The sequence below is a fragment of the Urocampus carinirostris genome, chromosome 1, assembly GCF_059441175.1.
Source record: "Urocampus carinirostris isolate Australia breed hairy pipefish chromosome 1, RoL_Ucar_1.0, whole genome shotgun sequence".
NCBI lineage: Eukaryota > Metazoa > Chordata > Actinopteri > Syngnathiformes > Syngnathidae > Urocampus > Urocampus carinirostris.
Window position 1 is genome coordinate 29,276,777 of NC_142349.1, and position 18,154 is coordinate 29,294,930.

Genomic DNA, 18,154 nt, shown 5'->3' on the forward strand with positions numbered 1-18,154 from the left:
TGCTCGCCTCAACGCGTATGTGACCGGGGGAGGAATGTGGAGGAAACACTTCACTTCGTCTAGTTCACAATTCAGTCATAAGGAAACCGATAGCTTGTCTTCTTTTTCAGGATATGAATACATTTGATGGCAGTGACATAATTGGAATGAAAACATTCAATGCCACAAGTTTCTCTAAAGTGGTTTAGGTGCCGGACAATTTTTGCCATTTCGACCTATTTTGAAGGCCTACAGAATATTTAGTTCTGTACCTATGTAGTTATATGAAAAGAAAGCTTTAAGCCATACCTTTCGTTAGTATATTTCTAGCCTTTACCATTGTTTAATAAACAGTTAAACGTTGCTAAGATTCTGGAAAATACCAGTTTCAAAGAAAACTGAGCAAAAACAGCTTTTGTGAAAGGATGTGTTTCAAGCGGGCCGCACGGCGGCGCAGTGGATAGCGCGTCTGCGGCACAGTTCTGAGGTCATGAGGTGGAACCTCCTGTGTGGAGTTTGGATGTTCTCCCCGTGCTTGCGTGGGTTTCCTCCGGGCGCTCCGGTTTCCTCCCACATTCCAAAAACATGCATTATCAGGTTAATTGGCCAGTCCAAATTGTCCTAGGTGTTAATGGGCGAGTGAGTTGTCTGACCCTCTGTGCCCTGCGACTTCCTGGCAACCAGTTTAGGGTGTCCCCTGCCCACTGCCCGAAGATAGCTGGGATGGGCTCCGGCACCCCCGCAACCCTACTGAGGATAAGCATGCAGATAATGGATGTGTTTCGAGCAGAACTTTCATTTCGGTTTGTTTTTAATAGTGGACAAATACAAAGGAGATTTAATAGGATGTCAGTTATATATTTTGATGATTTCCGTCCACTGTTGCTGTTCTTTGCTGTTTAAATCTAGGCTTAAACACCTTTGTATTCTATAGCTTGTGAATGAACTATATTTCATGTTGACAGTATCTGTGTTTCGTTTGTTATTGCAAATTCCGTTGCAACTTGGTCATCCTGGAAGGGGCATTACCTCATGTACGGGTCCCGTCTCAAGGTTTCTCCATTTTCCTCATGTTGAGGTTTTTGAGTTTTTCCTTGCCCTCATGTAGGTTTGAGATCAGGGGATGGTGTAATAATAGTCTGTGGTTTGCAAAAATCTGTGGTCTGTGCAGCCCTTTGACACTCCTTGTGATTAAGGGCTATACAAATAAACATGACTTTGCATTTGTGATACCCCCAATAACCCCCATAAACACAAAGGCACTTTTGAATTGATACATAAACGATGCATACAATTTGCAAGAACTTTTCAGAGCCTGATGTTTCTGGTGACGTGACCAGACGATTTCCATCACCATTGCGATTCACAAAACGTCATTCCTCGCTGACCTAATGATGAAAAAAAGAAAAAGAAAAAAGCGCAACTCAATATCTATCTTTAAATCCAGGCTAAAAACCCACTACTTCGGGGTGGCTTTTAATACCAAGTAATGTAACGACACTTTTATAATATTTTATTTTATTCGATCCTGTTGTATGCTATTGTCTTTATTTTCCATTATTGTATTTATATTTGTCTGTTTTTTTTGTTTTTTGCTTCTCTTTTATTTTCTACTGTATAGCACGTTGGTACACTGTAATGACTTTTGTAAAGGGCTGTAGTTATGCATATATTTTCTACTTTGACCACACTGCTTCACTACACCTATACTTGCCTTACAGGGCCGCCTCCACACTTCAATCGCTGGAAACAGGAAGCAAGATCAGGAAGTGGGGGGTTTCTCGATGTGTGGAAAAAGATCTGATCAAAGTCACTCCTGACATTTAAAAGTGATTTATCATACTGAAATAATTCCATATGGTCGATTCTTACTGATAAAAAAATGTAAACACCAAATATTTAGCTCGTTTTTTCCAAGACTATCCTTTATCATTCGGCCTACATTTGTAGCCTACCCTCCAAATGATAATGACTGATGATAAGGGATCTTTTTAATCATTACACATTTATTCCGAAACAATGGGGGGAAAAAAACACGTTTGGCATTGAATGTGTTAACATTCTGTTTATTTTAACAGTTGAGTAAATGCAGCTTTACAGAACCAACTTACCAAAACATCTCAAACATATACAAACTCAAATGGGAGCTAAGAGTACATTACTTACATCACTCATTTACTCACTTAACTTTCACACTACACTCACTTCACTCACTCACTCACTCACTCACTCACTCACTCACTCACTCACTCACTCACTCACTCACTCACTCACTCACTCACTCACTCACTCACTCACTCACTCACTCACTCACTATCTAAAACCAGAAGGATGTAAAGTTGCCATATGTTCGAACGCTAATGTGCGCCCTGCAATTGGCTGCGAATGAGGCCAGTGTCTGTCCCGCCTTCCGGTCAAAAGTCATCTGAGTTTGAAAACTACTTTCTCGTCACCCTGATCAGGAAAACTTATATACTAGTGTAAGTACTCTACTTAGAAAATTGATTGATTGGAACTGTTCACTGCTTTATGGAAAGTGGTTTGAATTAAAGTACCTAGTGAAAGTATCGACCCACCAAGAACCTCTTGACACACTGCCATATTTCAGGCTTTAAACTTATAGATAAAACACTCAAAATATTTTCTGAGAATAAACAACAACATGTGAGACACAATCATCAAAAGAAACCAAATTTATTTCACATTTTATATTGTGTTGACAAATAAAAAAATGAAAAGCAGACATTGCAAGGACATTGGCCCTTTTCAGTTAGACTTTGTACAACCTCCTTTTGCTGCGATCAAAGATACAAGTCTCTTTGGGTGTGTCTGGCTAGGTGTTCTACATCTTGAAACAGAAATAGTTGCCAATTATTTCTTATAAAACAGTTCAGGTTCCATAAGCTTTGATAATTTGTGCACAGCATTTTTCACATCTTTCACCAACGCTCTCTAGGATTGAGGTCTGGGCTTTGTCTTTGCCATTCCAACATCTTTATATGGTTAGTTTTAAACCATTCCATCGTAAGTTTTCCTTTATGTTTAGAGTTGTTGTCCTGTTGGAAGTTGAACCTATACCCAATTCTCAGGTTTCATGCAAACTGCAACAGATTTTCTTCCAGAATCGGCTTGTATCCGGCTCCATTGTTCGTATATACTCTAGTGATTTTCCCAGTCCCAGCTGAAGAAAAACAACCCCAGAGAATGATCTTGCCACCACCATGTTTGAATGTTTGACTGTGTGGATGATTTTTTTCAAAGTGATGTGCAGGGGTACTCTAACACCTTGAATTCAGCCCAAAAAGTTCAATTTTGGTCTCACCTGACCTGATCACCTTGTTCCATGTGTTATTTGTGGCTTGGGCCTTCTTATGGTGTTCTTTCAGAAAGGGCTTTCTTTTTTCCACTCTTCCATAAAGGCCAGGTTTATGCAGTGTATGACCAATAGTTGTCTTATGCACACATTGTCCCACTTCAGCTGTGTATGCTCACAGGTCATCCAATATGATCATGGGACTATTGGTTGCTTCTTTGATTAGTTTTCTACTTGCCTGGACAAAACGTTTAGAGGGACACAAAGGTCTTGGTAGTTTTACAGTGGTTTAATGCTCACTCCATTTTGTTATTATTGCTTGCACAATGCTCCAGGAGATGTGTAATTGATGCTAAGTTATCTTGTATCCCATCCCTGCCTTTGAACGTTCACACCTGCCTGGTGTGTTCTATGGTTTCATGATGCTGTCTGTGTCATGATTACTGATGCGAAGCACCTGTGCCCACTCATTTGGCACCAACTTCCTCGGATTCTGATTGGCTCCCTGTCACTATTAAAACCACCGTCTTTCTGTCACCTGTTGTCAGTCTGCGAAGCTCAGTTTACGCTAGGCAAGCTTTTTGACCCTGACTCACTCCTGTTGTGGCTCCCGTCTGTTTCCAGGCTTCGACCCATTTTCTGATATCGACCACGTTTTTCGCTCCCCTGTGCCGGCTACTAACCATTTTTTTCCGCTCCCGACACCGCCATCGCTCGCCACGGAAATACCACTTCCGCTTTCAGAGCAACCTGCTCCCCGTAACCAGCGATCACTGGATCATGTGTGCAATCCTTTCCCTTCTTCCCAATAAAAATGAGAAACGTACGCAAGGGGTCTGTTCTGGGCCTGACAGTCTGTTCTCCTTTCACAGACACAGAGCATGTTGATTTAAACTGACTCTTAATGACACACTGGTGCACTCTGTTTGTCATTGTTTGTCATTTAGCTCGACATTTGGATTCGTCAGAAGTCATCGGGGAACTCTTGGCGTCAGTAGGCAGAGCTGCGAGGACAGGGTGCCAATATTTTTCCAACACCTACTTTGGAGTTTTTTGTTTTAAATATCATATAAAATGTTGAAATAGTGTGGTTCCTCTTCACGATTGTGTCTCACATCTTGTTGAGTCTTAGAAAATATTTTCAGTTTTTAAGCTTTAAGTTTGAAGCCTGAAAAGTGGGAGATATGACCAAAAGTTCTTAGTTCCCTTCGTTCCCTTTTCTATCTCCTCATTCGAAAACGTAAGCACAAATCATTTGCATGACAAATGCTCTATTACGCCCAAATTTGCTACTCATCCAGTCTTTATACCCCTTTTTACTGAAAAAAAAAAAAAACCTTTGATATGTTCAGTGACATGAACAGCCTTCGCTTTTTCAATGGAGGCCGAAATATTGGCTTGGTGAAGAATAAATATTGACACACTTGGTAACGGTCCCCATTTTAATGTGTTTTTTCATGTTTGTTATAGTGAAGCATCAATGGATGCGAAAAACCTTGCTGTTATCTCTCAAACAGTACACACAAGGTCAGATTGAAATGAAAGCCAGCAACAATTTAATGACGGTCTCCATGTTCATAAAATCACAGGGAATAGTAACTCATTCACTGCCAGCACAGTAAAAATAGATAAATGACGTGTATACACGTAAATGGCAGTTAATGGTTTACCTTTAACTTTAAGGATGTTATTATTATTGATATTTTAGCGAAATCATTTTAGCTAAATATTTCAGTATGATCGTATTACAAATTGAATTTAATTTTCATTTAACATACGATTGTTCACCTAACTTAAAGGGACACTCTGTAATATTTGACCAGTAGTGCAACTGAAAACGAGTGTTAAAAATTCAACAAAAAATGTAAACTACGGCAGGAGTCTCCATCCCTTGTCAAGCTGAGAGTTACTTTTTGTTACTAATTAGCATAAAGGGCAGCCAGTTTGATATGCATTTATGAAATAACAACTTATTATGTTATTTCTATGTTGTTACTATATTATTACCAGGATAATTACTGGTCAGTCAACCACAAAAAAAATCTTTCTACTAGCAATTCACAATGACCCAGCACTGGTGAGCTTTTTTTGTGGGCACCTCACTTGTCCTTAGGGTGCACCCTGCTGTCCGTGGGCATCAGGTTGTAGATCCTTGAACAACGGAGACTCCAAGTGACCAAACCACACCATTTTCGTTCTTATTTTTTGCCCCGCCTTTCTCAAGGATTTTGTTTTTTAGGGGTACCCATAATGGCAAGATGTCACACAGTTATGTCACCTTCCTATAGGTAATTCTATGTAAATTAATAAAAAAATGTCTAAACCTTGGAGTATTTAAAAAAATTCAAGTTTATATGAAAGTTCATGTGTTTTTGTTTATTATTCAAATCGATACGTCTTTCCTTAACAAATTACAGCCTTTAGGGATGATCTGTTTTTGTTACCTTGAATATTTGATAAAAAGGGGTCTCGGCAGAGGGCTTTAGGAAGAGAGGGAATTCCCTTATCTGAAAGCTTATCTTTCGGTTCTCCTTGCAAGTTCAAAATCCATTGATGTCTTTTCGCCTTATTTCGAATGTCCACTAAAGTTTAGACATAACAGTCTCCGTAGTGTTTATTCGTTCTTCTGCTTTTTAGCACTTGTTTTCTGTTGCGCTAAACCACGCAGCAACATCTAGTGGTCCAATAATCCACACTGTCCCTTTAATTTAAATGATTCCATATTTTGCCATGTCTGAAAACAGTCGAAAAACTAAACCGAAGAGACAATATTGAGTTTTTGCACAAGGTGCTTTGTGGGCGTTGCAGCACTGCATGGTTGCCGGTGTCAGTTTTGAACATTAACCTGCCACAAGCGAAAAAAGTCAATTACCTTACTGATTTACCACCAGCAACCTTGTTTACTTTACAATCTGATTAGATTAAAGAACTAGGGACTCTTTCCAAGTTGAATCTCTCAAAACATTGTACCGTTTTCCATGCTTTTTCGTGTGCGTCTTGGGGATTGCTCACGGAATAAGAATTAAGTCATTCAAATCATTTTTTGTGAAACATTCCAGTGTGTACGTTAAGGAATTGGTCCTTGGTCAAGCTGCGGAAGTTCAAATTCCAAAGGAGGATAGTGAAAATGAAGCAAAAGTTAGAATAAATAGGGCAACATGTTGGGTAAATCACCCTTTTTATTTCATCTACACTGATGCAACTACATTTATTCTTTATTTCTCAAGCTCTTGCATAGGAGAGGTCAAAGTTGACGAGGGGAGTGACATGACCACAGATGGTTTGGGGGCACTTTGACACATGCAGACCAGTGTTGGGCGCTTTACCAGAAAAAACAATGTTACAGTTATGAGTTACTTCATTCAAAAAGTAGTTGTGTTACCCCCAAATTACTGACACCCAATAGTAGCGTTTTACTTTTGTCTTCTTAATTTCTAGGTAATGACTGAGACCTTTCTCTTTTTCTCCAGGAATGGAGTACAGTAATCCCTCGGTTCTCGCTGTTAATGGGGACCAAAACCACCCGCGAAAAGTGAAAATCCGCGAAGTAGCGACGCCCCTTTAAAAATGCTTACAAAAAAAATATGTTATTATTTTCTAAAAATTATTTTATTATTATTATTATTATTTTTTAGACCCGCGAAGCTCTGACCCCGCGAACGTGGTAATCGCGGTTATTATTATCATTTTTTAGACCAGCGAAGCTCTGAACCCGCGAACGTGGAACCGCGAAGTAGCGAGGTCCCACTGTATAGCAAAAAATAATTTCACAAATGGTGGCGGATTGAAGTATGTATGATGCCTGAGCAGTCTTTTAGCGTAAATTGTGTGCTCACGCTTGGCCCATTGATTTTGATGTTTCTTTATAAGCCACGCCCTTTTCCCCACATGCTGCCTACCATTCTCTACTGGTGACGCACAACCAAATATGTGTACATAAACTGCCTTCTGAATTCAGTATTTTATCTATCGTTTTAAAAACTGCTTGGATGTGAGTATATACATTAAGGAGAATATCAGAATATCAGTAGGGAGAAATTACACATTCTCCTTGTCTGTGCTTGAGACGAAGCCACCGAAACTGTATTCAGTTGTATTTTGTAGGGAGATATAAACTCATGCATCCTTCTTTAGTATGGAAATCAGCATGTGTTGGCAGTGGATTGAAGTATGTATGATGCTCCGTGAGCAAAAAATTAATAGTAAAAGTAAGAATGATATTACAAGTCATGATCTGCTTTTTAAAAGTAGTGGGGTAACGCAACATGTAACAGCTTTTGAGTTACAAATTTTGCTAATGGCGTGTTACAGTACTTGTTACCGAGAAGTTTAACGGAGTATTTTTGTAACGAAGTACTCCCAAAACTGATGGAGACAAACCTCCACGCTGGCATGCAACCTACTGAGGAAATTGACACTTTTGTGTTGTTGCTTTCTTTATTATTTGTCAGGAACCGGAATAGGAGGAGAACCCAAATGCGTGATGTTTCTCACACAGGCTTATATTTTACGGGAAATGGGGCAGTCATGCACGTTAACACAAAACACCAGTGATTTGGTGATCGCTGGGCGAAAGAAGAAAGACAGAAGTCTGGCGTGGAACAACAGAAAGCAAGAGACCAACGAGATCGATACCAGTAACACGAGTCGATACCGGACAGATGATGTCGATACCGGACAGAACGGGATTGAAAGGATTGATAACTGATATAGGAGACTGGAGACAGATATCAGACAGGACGAGAATGACGGGCACGATACCAGACAGTGGAGGCCGGAGACTGAAATCAAAACAGGACGAAACAGACGGGATTGAAACCGGACAGGATACACAAACAGGAAACCAGACAGAGTCAAAACCTACGTCTAGCGGGTGCAGAGTTTCATTGACGGACTGACAAAGGGTGAGTGAGAGGACTGAGCTTAAATAGAAGGGAAGCCAATCTGTCAACGAGCCGTAGCTGGCGCCAATTGGGCGCCATGGCATCCGTGACATTATTTTTTGTAATTTGTGCCATGGGGACTGAAATAATAAAGGCATTCAATAAAAGTGACACATACAGTACAGTATTTATGTGATAAGCTTATTCTGTTTTTAGTAATGGAACCCTGCAAAAGAGATTGCACAGGAGGCCACTTTGTTATTTTTGACTGTTATACCTTACTGTTGTTCGTTTTCTTGCCTATCATGCACCGTTTACGTAATTGTAACTATGAGCCAGTAATGTCGCTGTTAAATCTTTTCCAGACCCATTAGGCCCAAATCAGCTTTTTGTAACCTAAAAAAATAAAATAAAAAAATCTAAGGGCTCAGGGTAGGGCTTTTAGAAAAGATTTAGAATTTGGCATTTTGGGGTTTTTTGTACAGTCCTCTCCTTTTTCTCCTTGCAAGTTCAAAAATCATTTATCTCTTCTCTCTTTATTGTGTCTACTAAACTATAAATGTATCATTATGACACATCTGTTTTCTGTCATAAATTTGAATCTTATGAAACATAACCCAAAGGGGATAAATGTCATGTGTACGGACATTGGAGTTGGAGATTAGGAAACAACCTTTACAAGCGGCACGTTGAATGCGGTTTAATCATTCACATTTTCACATATTTACACACGCTGCCAGTCATTTGCAGGAGAGACGTGCAGTCCACACTTGACCTGCTTGTGAGTTGCATCCCATTCATCTTCATAATTACTTTACCAGGTTTTGCTGAGGAGGTTCGCTCGCTGTGCCCATACAACATCCGCTGTTTTAGTATTAATGTATGCATTTGTATTTCCTGTTGTGATTCTGGGACTGGGTTTTCAAATCGATTCAGTAGAATTGAATCCAGTTAAATTTACACAATTTAATATCATTGTATTAAAAAATATATATATTTTAAATAAATAAATTAAAGGGACACTGTGTAATATTTTACCATGCGATGTCGGTGTATTGTGTAGTGCAACCAAAAATGAGGCGACTCAAAGTGAGTAAACATTTTTCTTCTCACTTTTTGGACCAGCCTTTCACATTTTTTTTCTTTTACCAGCAAGATGGCGGACAATCATGTCAGCTTCCTCTAGGTGAGGCTCATGTTATGTAAAACAAATGAAAATATTTGACCTATCAGTTGTTGCCGTAGATAAGAGGTGTCTCACTTGTTCACCTTCTGGGATTTGGACTGAGCGTTTGGAAAAAAGAAAGAAAAAGTTGAGGAGAGCAGCTCAGTTGAGAACTTTTATTACAAAGTTAAAAAATAAAACCAAATCTAGTATATTTTGTGCCTGTGATTAGAAAAAAACATCCCTCAAACAAGCATAAGGTGCACTAATAACAACTAGATGAATTATGTGATTTTAGTAATGATCTAATAATTAAATAGTAAACCTACTATCGCTGGAAAACTCATGCAAAAGTAAAATAAGCTAACGCAGTTTTTAAAAAATGTATTTTGAAATATAGTTCATGTATTTTTTCTTTTTTTTATTTCTTTGTGTTAAGTAGAAATACATGACAAAAGAAATACCCCCAAAAAATAAAAAACAAAATAAATGAAAATATACATAAACACATAAATTAATTGCATTCATGTCATATATTTAGGTAGGTGATTTATGGAGTTGTTCATTTATTTATATGGTATATTTTTGTAGGTGTTTCTTAATTCATACATTTGTTTCTACATATGGCAGGAACGGTCCTCCATAAGTCGGAAGATAGCGGAGAAACATGTCAGCCTCTTCAAAGGGAGTCTCAAGCCCTGTAATATTATTATAAATTTCTACATCTAGGAATCTTTTAAACACGGGGGGGGGCAACCTTTTCTTTACCACGGACAGGTTCAATGTCCTGCCTGGCGTAATATTAGCAATAATAACAATAACAATAACAATTTTCATAATAAAAAGGCCAAATCCACTGTGTATTCACTAGATCACTTGGGATCTAGATGACATAGAAAAAGCCATCAACACTGAAGTTTTACTCACGGTACGTGGTTGCATAAGATTTACTGGCTGCACTCTTTCCCACGATGTTTCATGACAATGTAGTACATTGTGGCACTGTGAGTAAAATAGTGTGATAATGAGATAAGATGTAATGCCTTTTCCTTTTTCATATAAAATCCTAGTGGCTTACTCAATTTGCCACTCTCACCGTCGCCACTGTCCAGTTTCAATTCCCAATGCATCCAATGCAGAGCAAATGAGGTCAGCGATACTTGTCCATTGAGCAATCAAAAAAAATCTATGCATACAGGGATGGATACAGTATTATTTTTCATTTTGAGCGGTAGTTGCTGACCACTGTTTTAAACAATACATGTTTATGTGATCGCACATTTGGTTTTGATTATTGTTTCAGTCAATAATGTATTTTTTTTTTCAAGTTAATGTAGTAAGTAGAAAGTGTTTTATCACTCCTAGAAGACACATTTCGGTTTTAACCTCCTAGTTCATTACCGTTACCCCTTTAAGTATGTGTTTGTCACGTATAATAAACATTTACATTCAACTAAAAAATACCTGGAATGCTGACACTGACTCATCCTTCAATTCCTTTATGAATCTTCCCCTAAACAGTACCATTTTCATGTCACGATAACTGGAAAACCGTGTAGGAATGGGTGCACTATTGTGAGGGCGGTCAAAGAGGGAAGAATAGACAATTGTATTCAATTGCTCTGGTACTGTATGCTGAAAGGAAGGTGTTGTGGGCACCAAAGAAGAGAGAGCAAAAATAATCTGTGGTAGGGGGGAGGGTTCTGCAAGACACTGTTAGGAAATAAATGATTAAAAAATGTATAGTTTACCAAATTGTTCGAATTAGTTATCTGTCTCCATTAACCAAACACAAACTTCATTCTCCTAACAATGCATGCTCGTTATTTTCTTAAATAATAAACTAAGTGAATTCCATCGAATTAGCCGAATTAGCCGAATTATTGTCGCTCTTCGTCGAACCTCCTTTCTCGATTGTCCCTCTCGATCGATCTCTTGAAGTTCTTCTGCCCACGTCTTTTCCCATGGGCGTGCCAGAGACTCCCCACGTGGACTCCACCTTGTCTTCTCGATGTCTGGACCCCGAGCGATTACCAAATCAGTGCCTGGCCTTCTGCGACTTATTCTGATGCCGATGATAAGTTATCCAGTCTGTGATCCAAAAGGGTTCCCATCTACATGCATATCACCTATTAAGTGTTGTGCTTTCAACTCTATTACAGCTGAAGCTCATGCAGAAGATTAGTCGAAGAGAACTCACCTAAAATCGCAACTCTGGCTGTGGAAAGGTTTGGGACAATATAATGCTAAATGCCTAAAGTTCTTCAAAGAGCTTTCTTTGATCGGCAAAATCCAAATTTATTTGCAAACCGCTTTTCAGCAAATGAACTGCCAGTAAAAGTGCTGTATTAAAACATTCAGGGTACAAAAAGACAATAAAATCCCCTCTTCTTTTGCTACCCCACACCCTAAAACAAACAACACGAAGACACAAACAATGGTGAAAATGATATAAAAACAAAGTAAATAATGTTGGAAATTAAATATAATTATGGTAAGGCACAGACTGTGAGGAAAGGGACCTAAGAGAGGCTTATTCACATTGATAAGGGAGGCAGGAGATGACCTCAGGATTTTCAGCCATTGAACCACACCCTACCGGTGTCTTGAGGTTGGAAGTTATAAAAATCATCAATAAAAGCCATTTTAAAAAGGTGGGTCTTAAGCCTCCTTTTGACAATATCAAGGGTCTCCACAGACCCAATGTCCTCTGGGAGCCCGTTCCATATGTGAGGACCAAAGGGGCAAAAAGTGGCTTCACCATTGGTTTTGGTCCTCACCCAAGGATTAGTTAACAAACCGCTGTCAGAGAACCGCCAGGGCTGATCTAATGAAACCCAGTCAGACAGGTGAGATGCCCCAGGACCGTTAAGACGTTTAAAAACTAGTAAAACACCTTAAAATTGATCCTGACACGCAACCCTTTGATACCAAACCATTGTAGCATAAACACAGGTCAAATGCATAACAATTATACAAAATAAAAATGATAATACCTATCTACCCAATGCCCGAAGGACTAATCAGGATGAAAGAACGGCCGGCTCATGTCGAAGTGGAGTATGTGCTGGCTGAATGAGAAAAATAAGACCTGCTTCAATCTGTCACTTGCACTATCTAACCTTACTCGTGCATTTATTATCTAGTCAGCTATTTGGCCACATTCAGCACAACAGATGAGGTGAGTTTTTACCAACCACGGTAATTCTCTCCTCCAAAATTTTAAGTTGGTTTGGCCCACAACTCTTCTGTAGCAGTAAAATTACAGCGCGAATGATATAATTTGGGTACGCTGGAGGACAGAAAGGTGTTAGGTAGACCCGAAAAAGCCAGAAAAAGAAAATAACCGTGTTAAAAGAAAGACTGTTATCATTCATTTCACTAATCTTGCACTTTTTGCCTGTCATCTGTTTTCCCCCAGTAGTGTTTTGTCCTACAAGTTATCAGGATATTGCAGTTAGGTAGGTCTCACTCGAAAAAGCTCGTAGAGAGGAATTCCGTCTCTTTTTGGAGAAGCGGCTCTTTCTGCGGCAGCACGGCGGCGCAGTGGTTAGCGCGTGTGCGGCACAGCCCAGAGGTCATGAGATCGAACATCCTGTGTGGAGTTTGCATGTTCTCCCTGTGTTTGCTTGGGTTTCCTCCGGGCACTCCGGTTTTCTCCCACATTCCAAAAACATGCATGTTAGGTTAATTGGCCGGTCCAAATTGTCCCTGGGTGTAAATGAGCTAGTGAGTTGTCTGTCTCTGTGTGCCCTGTGACTGACTGGCAACCAGTTCAGGGTGTCCCCTGCCCACTGCCCGAAGATAGCTGGGATGGGCTCCGGCACCCCCGCAACCCTACTGAGGATAAGCGGTGCAGATAATGGATGGCTCTTTCTGCTCGGCTCACTAAAAAGAGCCTACTCTTTTGGCTTCTAAAACCGTGTTAATATTCTTTTTGTTGCTTTCATTCATGTATCAAAAAAAGTGATGTAACATTATGCACACAATTACTTTTGGGAGACAAATAAAGCTAAAAAGAAAAAAGACAATAATGAAAAAAGAAACAACAAAAGAAAAAAATCAAACAAAGGCAAAAAGAGATAAAAAATAAGTAACAATATAAAGGAAGAAAAAATGAAAAAGACTAGAAGAGTCAAGTATACAAGAAAAATGAGAAAAAGGATGGAAAAGCAGGAAAAAAAATATGAAAAATAGGAAAAATGTTAGGAAAAAAACCCCAAAAGAAACCATATTCCGCTGGTGGGACGCGGCTAGGGGCAAGAACATACTCAGGTTCACCAAACATTCAAGACAAAAAAAATATTAAAAATGTAAATATGTAACTTAACTAATTTGTACAGATTGTATTAATCAAGAATATGTAAATATGAGGATTTTCATGTCTGAAGAGTTAAAACCAGGAAATATTAAGCTGAGTTCCCACTATCCAAAATATGAGTCTCCTCGCTTTGAAAATTCCACATTTTTAACTTCAATTAGAGGTATCATTTAAACCAAAACTACAGGGAGTGCAGAATTATTAGGCAAATGAGTATTTTGACCACATCATCCTCTTTATGCATGTTGTCTTACTCCAAGCTGTATAAGCTCGAAAGCCTACTACCAATTAAGCATATCAGGTGATGTGCATCTCTGTAATGAGAAGGGGTGTGGTCTAATGACATCAACACCCTATATCAGGTGTGCATAATTATTAGGCAACTTCTTTTCCTCTGGCAAAATGGGTCAGAAGAGGGACTTGACAGGCTCTGAAAAGTCAAAAATAGTGAGATATCTTGCAGAGGGATGCAGCACTCTTAAAATTGCCAAGCTTCTGAAGCGTGATCATCGAACAATCAAGCGTTACATTCAAAATAGTCAACATGGTCGCAAGAAGCGTGTAGAAAAACCAAGGCGCAAAATAACTGCCCGTGAACTGAGAAAAGTCAAGCGTACAGCTGCCAAGATGCCACTTGCCACCAGTTTTGCCATATTTCAGAGCTGCAACATCACTGGAGTGCCCAAAAGCACAAGGTGTGCAATACTCAGAGACATGGCCAAGGTAAGAAAGGCTGAAAAACGACAACCACTGAACAAGACACACAAGCTGAAACGTCAAGACTGGGCCAAGAAAAATCTCAAGACGGATTTTTCTAAGGTTTTATGGACTGATGAAATGAGAGTGAGTCTTGATGGGCCAGATGGATGGGCCCGTGGCTGGATCGGTAAAGGGCAGAGAGCTCCAGTCCGCCTCAGACGCCAGCAAGGTGGAGGTGGGGTACTGGTATGGGCTGGTATCATCAAAGATGAGCTTGTGGGGCCTTTTCGGGTTGAGGATGGACTCAAGCTCAACTCCCAGTCCTACTGCCAGTTTCTGGAAGACACCTTCTTCAAGCAGTGGTACAGGAAGAAGTCCGCATCCTTCAAGAAAAACATGATTTTCATGCAGGACAACGCTCCATCACACGCATCCAAGTACTCCACAGCGTGGCTGGCAAGAAAGGGTCTAAAACACATATGTCAGAGTCAAGGCCCGCGGGCCACATTAGGCCCGCAAGAGGGTTCTACCTGGCCCGTGTGACGATATCAATATATTATTAGATCCGGCCCGCAGGCCGCTGCAAGCCAGCAGCCCGCAGTACGCACAAATACTACATTTCCCACAATGCAACGGGGACGCGCCGAGCGGGAGCATAGCGGGAAGCGGTTTAATTTATTCAGCAGTCGATCAGCAGCAGTCATTAGCATAACAGCAAAAATTATCTTACAGATACCCATCAACAATGGCTAAACGGAAGGTGGACACTGAAAACCGGGGCTTTCAAACAAGGTGGGAGTTGGAGTACATGTTCACGGAGGTAGCTGGAAAACCTGTGTGTCTGCTATGTGGAGAAAGTGTGGCGGTGATGAAAGAGTATAATATGAGACGGCATCATGAAACAAAACACACGGACAAAACCAAGATTCTGGACATAGAACAAAGGCTACAGAAGGTCGAGGAATTTAAACGAGGTCTCAAATCTCGACAGGGTCTGTTCAGAAAAGCCCAGTCACAAAGCGAGGCTGCTATCAAGGCCAGTTTTATTTTAGCAGAGGAGATCGCCAAATCAGCCCGGCCATTTACCGAGGGGGATTTCATCAAAAACTGTATGCTTAAAGTCTGTGAGGAACTTTGCCCAGGCAAAAGACAACTTTTTTCAAACATCAGCCTGAGCAGAATTACCATTGCTGATCGCGTAGACCTAACAATCTAAAAGAGCAGCTTGTAACAAAGGGGAAAGATTTCAGCGCATATTCCCTGGCTGTGGACGAGAGCACAGACATTTCTGACATTGCCCAGATGTCAGTTTTCATCCGCGGAGTGGACTCCAGCCTCAACGTGACAGAGGAGTTGTTAGCGCTACGTCCTATGCACGGCACAACTACTGGACATGATTTGTATGAAGAGGTCTCAAGATGTGTAAACGAGATGGAGCTGTCTTGGGAAAAACTCGTGAGTCTGACAACAGACGGAGCACCTGCGATGTGTGGACACAGGAGTGGACTGGTGGCAAAGATACGGAAGAAGATGCAGAAGGAAAACGTCACACGTGAGCTGACAGCTTATCACTGTATCATACACCAAGAGTCCTTGTGTGGTAAAGCCTTGAAAATGAAAGATGTAATGAGCACCATCACATGCACAGTTAACTTTATCAGAGCCAAAGGGTTAAATCACCACCAGTTTAAGTCATTTCTGTGCGAGTTAGAAACGGAGCATGGTGATTTGCCCTATCACACTGAGGTCCGGTGGCTAAGCCAGGGAAAGGTGCTGCGCAGGTGTTTCGAGCTTCGTGAGGAGATTTGTTTGTTCTTGGACAGCAAAGGGAAAGACACAACACAACTCCGAGACAAAAGGTTTTTGTGTGAAATGGCTTTTCTGTGTGACATTACGAGTCACCTGAACGCAATGAACCTGCAGCTGCAGGATCGGGCTCGTGTCAACTCTGAAATGTACACTACAGTGAAAGCATTTCAAGCCAAACTGACTCTGTGAGAGGCACAAATGCGGAAAGAAAACTTGAGTCACTTTCCTAGCTGTCAGACCATGAAAGATGAGCTATCTGCCAGTGTTTTCCCGAGCGCAGTTTGCTGATAAAATTATTATACTCGCTGCTGACTTTCGACACCGATTTGCCGACTTTGGAGCACAAAAAAGCAGGTTTGCACTGCTCAGCAATCCATTTGCCGTTGATGTGGAAAGCTCACCGCCAAACCTCCAAATGGAGTTGATTGAGCCACAATGCGATGATGCGCTGAAGGCAAAATACGCAGCAGTGGGTGCTGCGGAGTTTGCGCGCTTCCTCCCCGACACAATGCCCCAGCTGCGCACCCAGGCTGCTCAAACATTGTCTATGTTTGGCAGCACATACCTGTGTGAACAACTGTTTTCCTTAATAAAACTGAACAAAACATCACACAGTCAAGTTACTGCTGAACACTTTCACTCAGTTCTGAGGATTTCCTCAGCTCGGAGCCTGACCCAGAACATTGATGAACTTGTGCAAAAGATGAAGCACTGCTAAGTATCAGCGTCAGCCTCAAACAAGTAATGTTGTGTAATACAGTAATGTATATAAATGTATGTAAATACAGTAATAATACAGTAATGTTTCCTGTGCAATTACACATTTGAAGTTTTTACTCCGTTCAAGTTTAAAAGTTAAATATGCACATAAAGAAGGTCTTGTTTTTGGTTGTTCCCCTCGGGAATTTTAAAGCTTTATTGTTTATGTTCACTATGTTGTTTTTGTTTGCCGACTCCGTTCCTGGGAGTGTTTCTTGTTTTCGGCTTTTCATGGAAAATAGATCTTGATGTGGACAACAGTCTTTTGATAAAATAGTCTCCTATTTAGCAGAAAAAATGACTTTTGATTGTTATTATTTGTTAATCAGTAATTCCTTTTTTCACACTAACCCAGAGAAAGCACAGAAAGGAAAGTCAATGTACATTTGAGCAGGACAGATGAGGTCCAGTGTGTTGATTGCTATTGGTTTTAAGTAACAAGAGATTTTTTGCACTTTATTTTATTGTATTTCGAGGCAATATTTCTTTTTAATAATTTCAGATGATTGAATGATAGAAATTTGTTATAAGTTGTTGTTATGAGATATGTTATGAGTTTTTTATATAAAGGACATTTGTATTTTGTGCCTGCTGAAATTAAAAAATGACTGACAGAGTCATAAGAAAATATTGCTTTATTTATCCAATCATATTGTAATATATTTGTTATGTTTTCAGTAGGTTAAATCTTGGTTTCAGTAAAGATTGGACAGTCCGGGCCTCGGCTTGTAGCCAAATGTTTTATTTGGCCCTCCGTCCATTTGACTTTGACACCCCTGGTCTAAAAGAAGAAAAACTAATGACATGGCCTCCTTGTTCACCTGATCTGAACCCCATAGAGAACCTGTGGTCCCTCATCAAATGTGAGATTTACAAGGAGGGAAAACAGTACACCTCTCTGAACAGTGTCTGGGAGGCTGTGGTTGCTGCTGCACGCAATGTTGATCGTGAACAGATCAAAGCACTGACAGAATCCATGGATGGCAGGCTTTTGAGTGTCCTTGCAAAGAAAGGTGGCTATATTGGTCACTGATTTGTTTTTGTTTTGTTTTTGAATGTCAGAAATGTATATTTGTGAATGTTGAGCTGTTATATTGGTTTCCCTGATGAAAATAAATAATTGAAATGGGTATACATTTGTTTTTTGTTAAGTTGCCTAATAATTATGCACAGTAATAGTCACCTGCACACACAGATATCCTCCTAAAATAGCTAAAACTAAAAAA

General features: G+C 40.1%; 1 pseudogene; it reads left to right on the plus strand.

Moving 5' to 3' along the window:
* The first annotated feature begins 15,067 nt into the window (after positions 1 to 15,067).
* LOC148374224 (general transcription factor II-I repeat domain-containing protein 2 pseudogene) lies at positions 15,068 to 16,914 on the plus strand (annotated as a pseudogene).
* Positions 16,915 to 18,154: the final 1,240 nt, after the last annotated feature.